This window comes from Vipera berus (assembly GCF_964194415.1).
Source record: "Vipera berus genome assembly, chromosome: 1".
NCBI classification, from domain to species: Eukaryota; Metazoa; Chordata; class Lepidosauria; order Squamata; family Viperidae; genus Vipera; species Vipera berus.
The window spans coordinates 20143143-20158628 of NC_138202.1; the positions used below are offsets into that span (position 1 = coordinate 20143143).

General features: G+C 41.7%; 1 long non-coding RNA gene across 1 annotated transcript in view; it reads left to right on the forward strand.

Annotated features, from left to right (window-relative positions):
• The first annotated feature begins 255 nt into the window (after window positions 1–255).
• Window positions 256–15486, forward strand: part of LOC308670328 — a 269174-nt gene continuing 253943 nt past the window's right edge. Inside the window, exon 1 of the long non-coding RNA XR_014026994.1 lies at window positions 256–380. This is a non-coding gene — a long non-coding RNA (uncharacterized lncRNA). The remainder of the gene's footprint in view (window positions 381–15486) is intronic.

Sequence of the window (15486 nt, forward strand, 5' to 3'; positions counted from 1 at the left end):
TTTATTCTCCAAGGCAACAGCCGCAACAAGAAACAAAGCCAGCGTTGGCCGCTACCTGCTGCCAACGCTGTTATATACACACCCAAAACACCCACCCATACTCCACCCAAACACGTCCACGCCCTCCCATTCCCTATAACTTCCGCACCCCTCCCCTACAAGTCCCTTCGCCCGTCGCCCAACCAGGTAAGCCTCCTCCCGTGCGCTGCGGCCACCGTGCTCCACCCCCTCATCACCTCCTTGCCGCGCCCAACTCCGAAACCCCCCGTGGTCATTCACGCCCGAGGCTCCCAGCCACCCAGGCACCGCGGCGGGAAGGGGCCTGTCCCCCAATGGACCCGCCAGCTCCCAGGCCATACAGCCCTGCGCCCGACTGTCCAGTGTCTCGGCCTGCCTTGCCAAACGTAGTCCCGGTAGCCAAAGCCGGGGAAGGGCCGGTGTCGTGCTGCGGGCTCCCGAAACGGCGGTCCCGCTAACAGCCGTAGCTCTTGTACTCTCCCAGGCTGCCGTGAGTGGGCCCGAGCCTCCGCCGGTCAGCTGTGGCACGGAAGAAGACAGCCGGGGCGGCGGCGCGGCCTCCTGGGCCTTCCGGGCCGCCGACGCACCGCCAGGCGAAGACAGCTGCTGTGCCGCGGAGGAAGACGGCCGAAGCGGCGGCGCGGCCTCCTGAGCCTTCCGGGCTGCCGACACGCCGCCAGGCGAGGACAGCTGCTGTGCCGCGGAGGAAGACGCCCGAAGTGGCGGCGCGGCCCCCTGATCCTTCCGGGCCGCCGACGTGCCGCCAGGTGAAGTCAGCTGTTGTGCGGCGGTGGAGGAGGATGGTCGAAGCGGCGGCGCGGCCCCCGGAGCCTTCCGGGCCGCTACGGAGCCGATCCCGTCCGGCGCAACCTCGGGAGCCTCGCGAACCGCCGGGGAGGCAGGCAGGTCCGGCGGGCGGCAGGCGGGGGGTGCTAGGGAGGCGGAGGGGGCCCCCCTCGAGTGTCGGGCTCCCGAGGCCCGACACTGAGAATGAGAAACACTGGTTTAGATTAAACTATTTTAGGGATAGAATGTTGGATAAAAACTAGGGAGAACAAAGTTTTCTTAAATCCAATTCCATTAGCTACTTAATTGATCCTGGAATTGGGCAGGACATCTGATTAGATGGTTTCCATCATATTTTCTAATTCTTACATTCAATGATTGTATGTTTTTCTTTAGCAAGATTTTTAATTTTTTCTGTCCTGTTTATTCCCAAGATTAAATGGGTGATCCTATAGCTCAGGGGTATCAAACTGCTGGCTCATAGGCCAGATGTGTCATGTGGAAGCCGTGCCCACCCCAGCTCTGGCAAGGGGGAAAAGTCACGATACATCGTGACATATCATGTGATGTGGCAAGTTTGACACCCCTGCTATAGCTATTCTATTATTTTGCTTCCCTATTCTATCCTACTGATAGAATTGAGATCACATGAAGTGTTAATACCATTCTATAATGCCTTGGTAAGATTCAAGGTACTAGTAATGGTGTTTAAGGCCCTACATGGCAGGGGTCCGGAGTACCTTAGGGAACACCTGCTGCCGGCATCAACCTCCCTCCGCCCTGTGCGTTCCCACAGAGAGGGCCTCCTCAGGGTGCCACCGATCAGAGAATGTCAATTGGTGGCCCCCAGGGGGAGGGCCTTCTCTGTGGGCGCCCCGGAGCTATGTAATCAGTTACCGGTTGAGCTCCGGATGGCGCCCGATCTTCGCTCCTTCCGTCGCGATCTAAAAACATTCTTATTCAAACAAGCCGGCCTGGCCTGATGGGGGATTGGTGGGGGTTTTTTTACTGTAGTTTTATCGGGGTTTTAATATTGTATTGTTTGTTTTTAGTGGGCATGTATTTAATCCTTTTTTAATTTTTGTAATTCTGTATTTTTATTCTTGCCCTGTTCACCGCCCTGAGTCCTTCGGGAGAAGGGCGGTATAGAAATATTATTAAATAAATAAATAAATACTTGGAATACTGCATTCAGTGTTGCCACAGTGTAAAAAAAGATGTCGAGACTCTAGAAAGAGTGCAGAGAAGAGCAGCAAAGATGATTAGGGGATTGGAGGCTAAAACATATAAGGAACGATTGCTGGAATTGGGTATGTCTAGTTTAATGAAGAGAAGGATGAGGGGGGACATGATAACAGTGTTTCAATATCTCAGGGATTGCTACATAGAAGACGGAGTCTAGCAATTCTCCAAAGCACCGGAAGGCAAGACAAGAAACAATGGATGAAAACTAATCAAGGAGAGAAGCAACCTAGAAATAATGAGAAATTTCTTGACAGTTAAAACAATTAATCAGCGGAACAATTTGTCTCCAGAAGTTGTGGGTGCTCCGATGTTGGGAGTTTTTAAGAAGAGATTGGACAGCCATTTGTCTGAAATAGTGTAAGTTTTCCTGCCTGAGCAGGGGGTTGGATTCAAAGAGCTCCTAGGTCCCTTCCAACTTTATTATTCTGTTATTTTGCTTTAACTTGTTTTTAACATTGTTAACTTTTGGATTTGTTTTTATAACTATCACGATGATTCTTGAAGAAAGAGCAATGAAATCAAGTTCATCTATAATCAAAAAAAGTCAGGATGGCAATCATGTACCAGATGACACATATGTGCAAAGGGGAAGGGGTTCAACCACAAAATTACAACCATCATGGTTTGTTTTTTTTGCTCCTTCCCTTTTGAAAATATTGTTGATGGAATAATATAAATAAATAACAATAATACCCAAATAACCTGGCTTCCTTTGAGACTGAAATACCTGAATTTTGCCTTGAAATCTTGGAACAAAAACTGGGATTAATAAATAAGAAAATAATGTTATATTAATGAGTCAAAATTCTGTTGCTGGAATTTTCACAGATTATTTTTTCACCCTTATACAAGAGAAACCAAACAGTGTGGTACTTTCAATTATAGAAAAAAATAACTAATTAACAGAAGACCTCCTGTTCCTGAAAAGGAAATGAGAGACACAACTTTATTAATTAACCCAGAGAGTGGCCACAGTGTGAGTTGTGTGAATCTTGCTGGGCTTGTTAATAAAGCTAAGCCTGACCAGATCAAAGATCTTTGGTCATTCAGGTTTTTCCCCACGTAGAATTGAAGGTATAAGAGCAATGTTTCGACGAAATCTCATCCATCATCCTCAGGCTGGTGGCTTCACCTTCGTTCTTCCCAGCTTGAGGATGACGGATGAGATTTCGTCAAAACGTTGCTCTTATACCTTCAATTCTACATGGGGAAAACCCGAATGACCAAAGATCTACATACAAACACCCGCGAAAACCTCAGAAAACACACACACACACACACACACACACACACACATATAAATATATATATATATTCTCAGCCTTAGATCCTCTATTAGAGGCCTGGGAGTTTGACGTTCTGCACAGAATCTTAGCTATTCCTAGATTGCACTCCTCTGGACAGATAACTCTTTTGTTTTTCCCATTGGAGCCACTTAGGAGTTACAGTCCCAAGTGCTCCCATCACCCCTTTGGCCTGTACTTTCCCCATTCTCTCCAATTCTTCCATCAACTACTCCATCCTGATGCTTCTCCAGCTTCTTCTTCACTATGTTGAAGCATTGAGTAACAAGCTCGATGCTTCTCAGTAAGTGTGGACGCAGGTCTTCTTGTCCATTCCATGTTCCCTCATATGTTCCCCAGATAAATTCTCATTAGATCTGCCATTGTAGTAGCATTCCATCAATTGCAGGTTCTCTTGTCTCATCCATGTATGGTGTACTCCAATAGCCAGCTTATCATCAGAGTGCCCTGGTTCTTCATCAATTGACATGAACCTTGTTAATCCAAGTAATGTCCAAGACAGCATGACTCTCTTAGTTTGTGTCACTCTCATATTTTCTTGACATCAGCAAGTGAAGCATTAGGGGGATTTTGCCCATGGACTCCCATAAGTAAGGTAGGTACCAGCCTGAATTTGAACCCATCTCCCACATCAAAAGCTCTGACCACTACATAATCCAACCACTTTTCAAAGGTGGCTATATATATTTCTAATGTATTTTGTGATCTGGTATTTTGTTGGTTAGCAATCATGTGGAGCCAATGTTTAAATTGGAATACTAGAGGAGAAGATTCTTTTCTTCAGTTCTTAGCTGCAGTATGAACGCCTCCCTTCGTGTGACACCTTTTGCCACTTGTTCATCATTTACCATAATCATCCTTCATTTTTATTACGCAAAATTATGTTACTCCCTCAGTTCAAAGAGTTTGTAATTAGTTTTCCATTATGTTTGTCATTTATATAACGAACATCAACTCATCTGAAAGGTAGCCTTTTCCCATATGATTCTTAAGAGGAGGTGACTCAGAGATTAATACTTCTAAATTTAAAAGATATCTGTTCTTATTAATCTTTTGTTTTGGATGTCAACAATTCAGAAACCTGAGGTAAATATAGATTCTGATGGGGGCAAATCTTTCTACAACAATGAACTGAAATCATTTTACTTATTTATTTTATTGCACTTATTATTCTGCCAATTACCTAGTTCTTTTGGCACCTGAGAGTTTTTGCAAATACTGTATATGTATAATGACTGTTAACAAATCCAGTTAGCTGACCTTAGCTGAGTTTCCCTTACCTATATATGCAGAGCAAGAGGGACATCCTGTGTTTTGATTCTGTTTATTGAAATGAAATTTACTTTCAAATTGTGTTTCAAAGAGAGGAGATTAGTAAAACTATTTAACTCATTTATGAATCAGGTGGCTGAGTGAAATGTATGCCTTTCATTATATAGCAATAGCAATATACCTAGACTTATATACCATCACATAGTGCTTTACAACACTTTCTGGGCAGTTTACAATGTCAGCATATTGCCTCCAACAATCTGGATCCTCATTTTACTGACCTTGGAAGGATGGAAAGCTGAGTCAACCTTGAGCTTCATCAGGATTGAACTGGGCACAGTTTGCCTGCAATACTGCATTCTAACCATTTATCACCAGAGCTCCTATATAGATATCAGTCAGCAATGTACGACCATCCGGACTTTGCTAGGAAGGTTAAGCATCAGAAGCGAACTCCTCCTATTGGGTTGAAGACAGCTAGGGAGACTTCAGGTCTCCTATAATTATAGGAAGATCTATGAGAATACTAAAGAAATTCAAAATAAAACCTCAAGGACACTGAAAAAAAGTCAGGAAAAATAGTGTCTCCTTCTCAAAAGAAGAAATAGTGTAAAAAAAAATTGCAAAGGTTACAGAGAAGTAACTTCTGACTTTCTTTGCAACAGATAACTTTACCTCTTACTCTATAGTTATAACATACCTATTTTTTTCTATAAATTATTCTGTTTAGTCATCAAAAACCCAAAACCATAAGTTCATTTTTTTCCATTTCATGCAAAAAGTCCATAAGACATCTCCAGAGACTAATAAATATAGATGTTGTCTTTTCTTTGAATAAAGAAGTCTATTTAGCCATTGCATCAAGTTCATTTTCATCAACCATTCCTCTATTGTGGATAATGATGAATCTTTATATCTTTTTTTTTTGCTTTATTTTGTGTGTATATATATTTTGTGAGGGGTGCTGAGACAGATAGCTACTGGCTGGAAACATCTTGGCTACCATATGCAGCTGGCCAGAAATCCATCTAGAAACAGAGCAAAGGGACCAATGGTGGGATTCAAATACTTGAACGTCCGGTTCTCTGTATGGATGCAGGCCTGGGCCTCCAAGGTCTAGAATAGACTTCTGGAAGTGACATCCACACACTTCTGATGGGCTGTTCTAGTCCTGGGAGGCCTCCTCCAGGCCTCCGAGGCCTAGAACAGACTTCCAGAAGCAGCATGGGTTTAGCCCATGAGCTGTAGTTGGATTGCATGTGGATTAGAGGAACCCTAATACTCTTTTAAACAATCTGCAACTACTATGAATCATAGGGATCATATTCATTGGTTACCTAAATCATCCCTAATCTTTATACTGCTGGACACATTAGGAACAATGGAAGGCTTGGGTTTTTTTCCCCCCAGGAAGGGGAATTATTAGTAACCTGGGGTTCTCCAAGGATTTATGTTGAGGGTCTACTTGCTTGAAGAGGAATAAATATGATAGGTATGATTTGGGATGGGTAATCATTTCATTTTCTGTATTACTTTTTCATACATTTCTCAGATGTTCCTATCTTCTCCATAAATGGAATAGAAAGAAGAATGAAATTGAGAAGAACGAAGAAAAAAAAATGAGTTGGTGGAGGAAGCAGATTGAATAGACTTATTCGTAATTTTGTTTGAATATGATGTTCCATCCTGACTAGGCAGCTGGGATGATTTCCAGAAGGATGTTTTTTAGCACCCACACACAAGGAAATTAACAGGTTTCTATTCTGGAATTCAGGCCACTCCCAGCTGTGTTGTTTGTTTAAATTTGCAATGGATTCTGCCCCAGCCAATTGAGCACAATTACAAGTTGGTTATTAGCTGCCTATACCTTCTTAGTCTAAATCTTGTCTTAATCCATGAACATGGCCTCCTCCATCAGGGAGAAAGTTTGAAATAATTTTATTGCATTTGCAATGCTCCCCACTGACTTGACCTGCTGTCTTGTTAATTATATTGGGGGGAATTTTCAGTTAGTACTTTACCTGGAATATTAAAACCAAAAGGTTTTCCCTGATGGAATATCTCCAGTACAATTCAACCTGACTCAGAAATGTTCCAAAAGAGCAATGCTATCTTAGAAGAAAGAAGAATCATTGGAAGTATTCACACTGTCTATACTTCTGAATGTTGCAACCAAATTTTATTTGGAATATGAATAATTGGAATTTCTGGGAAAGAAATGGTGGACTGAAGACACCTCTATGATGACCACAAAGGAATTAAGAACTGGTAAGTAGACCGGCTCTGTTATAATTCCTCTCAGATAAGAGAGGATTTGAGATTGCTCACAGGTGCTCCAGACAGCTGCTTCTCCTAAGGAAACTACACCAAAGTGGACCCTGGTGGTTTATAACTCTAGGACAGGAGTCTTCAAACTCGGCCCTTTTATGATTTGTGGACTTCAACTCCCAGAATTCCTCAGCCAGGCATCCCTGCCTGAGGAATTCTGGGAGTTGAAGTCCACAAGTCATAAAAGGGCCATGTTTGAGGACCCCTGCTCTAGGATATGAGTGAACATCCAGCTTGCTCAAATCATAGTCAACACCTTTGAAAGGCCACTGGATATATACTTTTTATAAAACTTCCAGAGGATTTGACCCTACTGATAAACCCTTGGAGGAAGACAATGTCACACATAGAAGGAAACAATACTCAAAGAAAGAAGCAGCATACAACTAACAAATCCCTTCTGCCCAATCCAGTCCAACCAGAAACAGCCCCACAAAAACTGAGCAATTTCTCCTCTTAGATAGAAACACACAGACTCACAACCTCCCCCTCAAAGAAACACGCAGATGCCTAGCAAACAAACAACTCCAAATATCCCTTAAAAAGTCACTTCAAATATCCCTAAAAAAGTCACATCAACAAGCACACCAGAGATAAACAGAAAAGCACCCCAGACTGCAGTCCCCCAAAAAGGAAGACAAGTGTTGGTAACAGGAGATTCTATCCTCAAAGGAACGGAATCATCCATCTGCAGACCAGACATACAATCCAGGGAGATATGTTTTCTCCCTCAAGCAAAAATCAAAGATGTGGCTGAAAACCTAACCAAAATAATTAGGCTTGCAAATTACTACCCTTTCCTCCTCCACCACATTGGGACCAATGAAATAACAAAGAACCTGAGTACAATAGTGAGAGATTATAAACAACTAGGCAATAAAGTTAAGAAGCTAGGAGCACAAGTAGTATTCTCATCCATACTCCCAATGAAAGGCCAACACCCATTGAAGGAAAAAGAACTCTAGAAATAAATCATTGGCTAAAGAGTTGGTGTTTCCAAGAAAACTCTGGTTTCCTGGATCATGGACTACATTTCCTACATGAAGGACTCCCAGCAAGGGATGGACTGCACCTCACGAAAACAGGGGGAAATATACTCAGGAAAAGACTGGCCCAACTCATCAGGAGAGCTTTATGCTACAATTGAGGGGGGTGACCAATCTTTAGAATCTCTAGAACCCAAAAACAGTCATAAATCCCAAGAAAACAAATCAAACAATGAGGTAGGTAGATACAAGAAAAAAGAAAAACCCAAACAATAATCAGGAGATGCAGGAAACATGCCCACAAACAGGCATAAAAGTCTTAAATGCTTATATACAAATGTTCAAAGCTTGGGAAACAAACAGGGTGAACTAGAAGCAATAGTACAGAAGGGAGGGTATGACATAGTTGGCATTACAGAAACCTAGTAGGATGAAACCCATGAATGGAATGGATTGATGGATGGATACAAATTGTTCAAAAGAAACAGGTCTACAAAAAGAGGAGGTGGAATTGCACTATATGTAAGAGAATACTACATATCTACAAAAATGCACATGATCCAAGATAAAAATCTCTCCAGAATGGCATATGGGTCAATATAAAAGAGGGGGAAAAAGTGACATTGCCATAGGTGTATATTACAGGCCACCCAACCAATCAGAACAAATAGATGAACTCTTTGCCAACCAGTTAACAAATGTATGTAAGAAGCATACCACAATAGTAATGGGAGACTTCAACTATCCAGATATCAACTGGGAGACAAACTCTGCAGCGAGCAGATCAAACAGATTCCTAACCAACCTAGCCGACAACTTTGTCATACAAAAGGTGGAGGAGGGAACTAGACATAAAGCCATATTGGACTTAATTCTAAATAATAGAGAAGAAGTGATAGAGGGAGTTGAAGTTGCCGGAACCATGGGCAAAAGTGACCACTTCATACTGGATAATATAACGCAAACACTAGCAACAGAAAACAATCCAACCAGTTGTCTTGAACTTCAAGAGAGTTCACTTTAACAAACTCAGAGAGAACCTAGGAAAGATCCCATGGATGAAAATCCTAAAGGAGAAAACAACCCAAGAAGTTTGGGAAACTCTGAAAAATGTGATCACAAAAGTCCATATCAGCGCAATACCACTGAAAAAGAAAAACAAGAAATTGAAGAAGAAAGCAGAATGGCTGCACAAAGATCTCTCTGACAAACTGAAAGACAAAAAGGACAAATACAAAAAAATGGAAAGAGGGGCACAGAACTAAAACTGATTATCAGCAGACAGCCAGAACATGCAAAGATGAAGTCAGGAATGCAAAGGCTCAGAACAAACAAAGACTTGAAATAGAAATCATGGATAATAAAAAAAAGTTTCTTCCAACATATTAACGAGAAGAAAAAAGTCAAGGAAACTGTAGGTCCACTAAAGAGAGAAGATGCCAAGGAAATAATAGGCAACAGGGAGAAAGCAGAGCTGCTTAACTCATACTTGGCATCAGTTTTCACACAAAAAGAAACTATAGCCCAACATACAAAAAAGAAAATCACTGCAAAAGACAAATTAGAACCAAAAAATAAAATAAACAAGAAAATGGTAAGAGAACACCTATGCAACCTCGGCGAATATAAATCACTGGGGCCTGGCAGATTACATCCCAGAGTTCTGAAGGAGCTGGCAGATGTTATCTCAGAACCATTACACCACATCTTTCATAAATCTTGGAGCACCGGGGAAGTACCTGAGGATTGGAAAAGGGCTGATGTGGTTCCCAATTTCAAGAAAGGAAAAAAAAAACAGACCCAGGAAACTTCAGACCAATCAGTTTAACATCAAGACCAGGGAAGATCCTAGAAAAGATAATCAAAAAACAGATATGCAAACAACTAGAAGCAAACAAAGTTATAACCAGTAGCCAACATGGGTTTGTTAAAAAACAGATCATGCCAAACCAATCTTAATTCATTCTTCAACAAAATGACTAAATGCTGTGGACATAATATACTTAGATTTCAGTAAGGCATTTGATAAAGTAGACCACAACCTACTTCTTGGTAAGCTAGAAAAAGGTGGAATAGACAACATCACCACCAGATGTATCTGTAGTGCCATTGAGGACTACTCGTTGACACCAAACTGGCAGGAGTAGCCAACACCCCAGAAGACAAACTCAGGATCCAAAAAGATCTTGACAAACTTGAACAATGGGCCCTATCCAACAAAATGAGTTTCAACGTGGAGAAAAGCAAAGTTTTACATTTAGATAGGAAAAATGAAAGGTACAAGTACAGATTGCGCAAGACCTGGCTTGAAAACAGTAACTGTGAGAGGGACCTTGGAGTCCTAGTGGACGATCAATTAACCACGAACCAGCAGAGTGCAGCAGCAGCCAAAAAAGCTAATAAAATCCTGGGTTGTGTAAACAGAGGTATAGAATCAAGATCATGTGAGATATTAGCACCACTTTATAAAACCCTGGAATACTGCAGCCAATTTTGGTCGCCATATCACAAAAAAGTTGAGAATTTGGAAAAAATTCAGAGAAAAGCAACTAAGATGATCAAAGGTCTGGAGACTAAAACATATGAAGAACGGCTGCAGGATTTGGAATTGGCTAATGTAAAGAAAAGAAGAAATAGGGGAGACATGATAGCAGTATTCCAGTATTTGAGGGGCTGCCACAAAGAAGATGGGGTCACGTTATTCACCAAAGCACCAGAGGGCAGGACAAGAAACAATGTTTGGAAACTGATCAAAGAGAGAAGCAACCTAGAATTAAGGAGAAACTTCCTGACAGCGAGGACAATTAACCACAGGAATAGCTTGCCCCCAGAAATCATGGGTGCTCCATCACTGGAGATTTTTAAAAAGAGGCTAGACAGTCACTTGTCTGAGATGGTATAGTTCTCCTGCTTGAGCACGGGGCTGGACTAGAAGACCTCCAAGGTCCCTTCCAGCTCTATTCTATTCTATTCTATTCTATTCTATTCTATTCTATTCTATTCTATTCTATTCTATTCTATTCTATTCTATTCTGAAAGTATTTTACACTTTTTATAAAAAAGTATATATCCAGCGTTCTTTCAAAGGTGTTTCATATAATTTTAAAATACTCTCTATACTTTTTGCATACTTTTTTTTCTGATCACATTCAGAAATTTCTTATTAACTGATTTTCAGCTATTTGATAATTTTGGATCAGCAAGGTTTTACAGCACTGGGTAGTTTCCATCAATCTTTAGCAAAAGAAATTTTAAATACAAGTTAAAATAAAACTATTTTTAATAATCAGCAAAAGTCTTATTTTTTTTCTTTTTTGCATCTTCTATTTATTCTTTTTGTGTGTGTCTATACATTTTTTTATTAATTGTGATCTTCAATATAAAAAAGGAATATTTAATAGGGAAAAATATGCATATTTAGGGAATAAGTGTACCAATAGTAGTAAATTAATATATGTAATTGTTAATTAAATTTAAATCACATTCTACTTTTTAATTGGCCTAGCCACTTTTTGTCATAATCCTGCTCACTTTTGAAACAGGACTCTCAGCATGCCATTCCAAGTCACAATCTATCACATCCAGTAAATCGAAAGTTTGCACTTACTACTAGGCTGTTTTTGAAAGACTTCCCAGAGAAATGTTAGCCCTTAGTTTTTTGTTTAATCTGTACTGATCATTCAGGCCAGCAAAGCAGCACTGATGACCCTGACATATTTTGAGTATCTGTTTATATTTAAGGTTCTTAATTCTTTGGGTATATCTAGCAAGTGCCAAGAATGAGATTTGCCTGGATTTTTATTTTTATTTTGAATTATGATCACATTATATTGCTGCTGTTTTTCTTTCTGGAATTAAGTCATTGGGAGGAGTTATATAAGACCATTGAAGTCAACCCCCTGTTCATTTTAGGAATACATTTAAGCATTCCTAAAAGATGGCTATGCAGCATCTCTTTGAAGACATCCAGTGAAGCCCACGATATCTCTGAGTAATTGGTTCCACTGTTGGTTTGATTTTACTGTGAGGATGTTATTTTTAACATTCAGAGAGAATCTGGCTTCCTATTGCTAAAATCTATTATTTTATATATTCTGAAATTATGGAGAACAGATCTTGACATCGTTTCAAAGTAAAGTTTCCCAGCTCCTTCAGTTTCTTATCATAAGATTTAATGTCTAGTCCCATGATTATCTTCCTTGTCTCTTCTGAACCACTTTATCTAAATAGCAACAGCACTTACATTTATATACTGCTCCATAGTGCTTTACAGCCTTCTCTGATCACTTTACAATGTCAGCAGTTTGCCTCCAACAATTTGGGTCCTCATTTTACCAATCTCAGAAAATGGAAGGCTGAATCAAACTTGAGCCTATCAGGATCGAACTCCAGGCTGTAGGCAGAGTCCAATACTGCATTCTAACCACTGTGCCACCATGCAGAAGAATCTTTAGAATTTTTCTAAAGTAAGATACTCAAGAACAGAATGCTATACTTAATACAGACCCTGAGTAATGCAGAACTCTTCCTTGCATGACTTGGAAACTATATTTCTATCAATGAAGCCTAAAATAGACTTTGTCTTTTTTTAAATCATATTTCCACGCTGATTCATGTTTAATTTAAATATGAAATCCTTTTTTTTAGAATAGAAAAGGTGCAAATACTGAACAACATTATATGGTAACAATATGCAGGAAAATCTAAGTGGCTACTCCTGGAGCTTCATAGAGTTCTCCATTAAACTGTCAATTTTGGTGGACAAAGATTCACTAGGTTAGAAATAGAATTGATGGAGAAACACTTATTGTCTAAAATGAAAGAGGTGGCTGAAAGATTGCTTCTTTTTTTAACCTTTAAAAAATTTAGTGCGCTTCCACCTAGAATAGATTCTTTGGAAAATACAGGTTTCCCCCTCAATGCACTTCCTTAGCCCTTTGAGGTAGTCCAGAAGCATATTTATGAGTATCATCTCTAGCTTTATTGTAAGCTCACAGTAACAGAATCTTGCAAGACTGAAAGTGTTATGTACTGGGCTCTTGAGGAATACCACATGGGTTGCTGGAGCAGCTAATGGCTCTCCAGCAACCCAGACTACAAGTCTCCTGTGTTGCAATTAGCTATCTCCAGGCGGCAATGGTTGATTCAAACCTATTGGCTGCCGCCTAGGGGCTAGACTATATATTGTGGTTAGTTGCAACCATTTCCCCAGTACAGTTCCAGCACAAAATAAACAATGAGTTACCCTGTACTCTATTCCGCGTCTTCGTTCCTGTGCCAAAGAACCTGCTATTTAACAGTGGCGACGAGGATGGGATCCTGCTTCACCGAATAAAGAGCTGAAGTCTACGAGGGAAAGGCAACACATGCCAGAGGGAAGAGGCATTTTCCCCCCTTCTCTCAAGGTCAGCTAGGAAGCTACACTAGCGACCTCATGCTCAGTGGATTCATTCCCAGAGCCTGAAGCAGAATCCAGAAGAACGCAGGAACCAGCAAGAAAGAATGCTGAAGGTTGGCAAACTGCGAGAATTCGACATGAAACACTCGGAGGAATGGCCATCATATCTATCGCAAGTAGAAAACTACCTCAGAGCCAATCAGATCATGGAAGAAGGACTGAAGGCCGCAAAGCAACTCTGCGTGTGCAGCCCAGCTACCTTTGATTTAGCTGACAGCCTTTTCACGTCGACACCAATCGAAGCGGTCTCCTACACAGATCTCAAAAAGAAGCTAACCGGGCACTTCCAGCCCAGGATGTCTGAAATGGTTTGGCGGTTCAAGTTCGACCAAAGAGTGCAGCTTCCTGGGTAGTCAGCGTTGGAGTTCATAGCGAGCCTAAGGCAGGCCTCACGCCTATGCAAATTTTCAAATTTAGAAGAGCGACTACGAGACCGGCTCGTCTGCAGCCTATGGGACAGAACGCTGCAGCAGAGACTATTTGCTAGGCCAAATTTAATGTTTTCTGAAGCACAAGATGAGTTGATGGCCGACAAAGCTGCCAGGGGCGCCCGCCAAACCGACAAAGTTTGAATAAACGGTCCACCGTGAGGATGCCAAACACACCGAAGAATGCTCTGAGGAGGAAGAACCTGAAATCAACCGACTCTAAAAGCAACCCAATGCGCCACACCGCAACGGCCAGCCACGAAAGGACAATTACAAGGCAGTTCTATTACTGAGATGTAAGGGGTGTGGCGGGAACCATTTTTGCGCCAACTTCAGATTTCGTTCAGGCACGTGTAGAGCTTGTGGAAGGACAGGCCACATTGCGGTGGTTTGCAGAGCCTGCCAGAGAGACCGGCCACCCAAACACCAGTCGGAGGAACCGACTAAGAGAGGTACTGGGGCCCAGGGTCCAGTTAGTGTGGGAATTTTCAGAAGCCGTAGAAGCGTATGCCGCACCGGGGCTCGACGCCTCCTCAAACCTAAACGTAAGCTCATGGTAGCGCTACAAGGAGTTCCATGTAAAATGGAATTGGACTCTGGCTCTGCAGTCTCAATCATTTCTGAAGACACTTTTAACTTTGTGTGCAGGCGCAGTAACAATTGGGCCAAACTAAGACCCTCAGATATAATCCTAACAGATTTTCAAAATGCTCACATTAAAGTTAAGGAAGAAGCCACCTTGTTGGTAAAGTTTAAAGGGTTTTTGGGGCACCTGGATGTAATAGAAGTAGGGGGCCAGAGAACAAGTCTCATTGGACTCGATTGGTTTGATGCCTTAGGTATTCAGATTACTGGCATAAACTGGACACAAACTGCAGACCTCATGTCAGTGTGCGAGGAATACACGGATGTTTTTGATTCAACCCTTGGAACATACGCAGGCCCACCTATCTCATTTAAGCTTGATCCCAACGTAGTTCCAATCAGGGTTAAGCCTCATATGGTCCCCTTTGCCTTAAAACATAAAATTGATTCCAAAATTGATAAGCTGGTAGAACAGGGAGTGTTACAGCCTGTTGATGGTGGGGAGTGGAAAACTCCTATAGTCACTCCACTTAAAGCCAACGGGGAAATTCACATTTGTGCTGACTATAAATACACACTAAATAAAGCCCTCAAGCAACACACTTACCCGGTCCCAGTGGTCAACCATATTTTAGCCTCCTTGCAAGGGGGTACTATTTTTGCTAAACTTGATTTAGCACAGGCCTATCAGCAATTGCTGGTTGATGCAGCCACAGCCGCGGCTCAAACGATCGTGACTCACAGGGGGGCTTTCAAAGTAAAACGCTTACAGTTTGGAGTCAGTGTCGCACTGGGTATTTTTCAGGGAATCATGGAGCGTACACTCAAGGATATTCAGGGCATCTGCCCTTATTTTGATGATGTTCTTATTGCAGGGGAATCCCCAGAAGTGTTGGCCAGTAGGCTCAGGGCTGTTTTGCAGAGGCTTCGCAAAGCAGGCCTCAAATTAAAAAAGAACAAGTGTAGTATTGGAGTTTCATCAACAGAATTCCTGGGTTTCTGCTAACAGCATTCAACCCGCTGATTCTAAAGTGAAGGCCATTAAAATGGTTCCTAGGCCCAAATCAAAAGGAGAG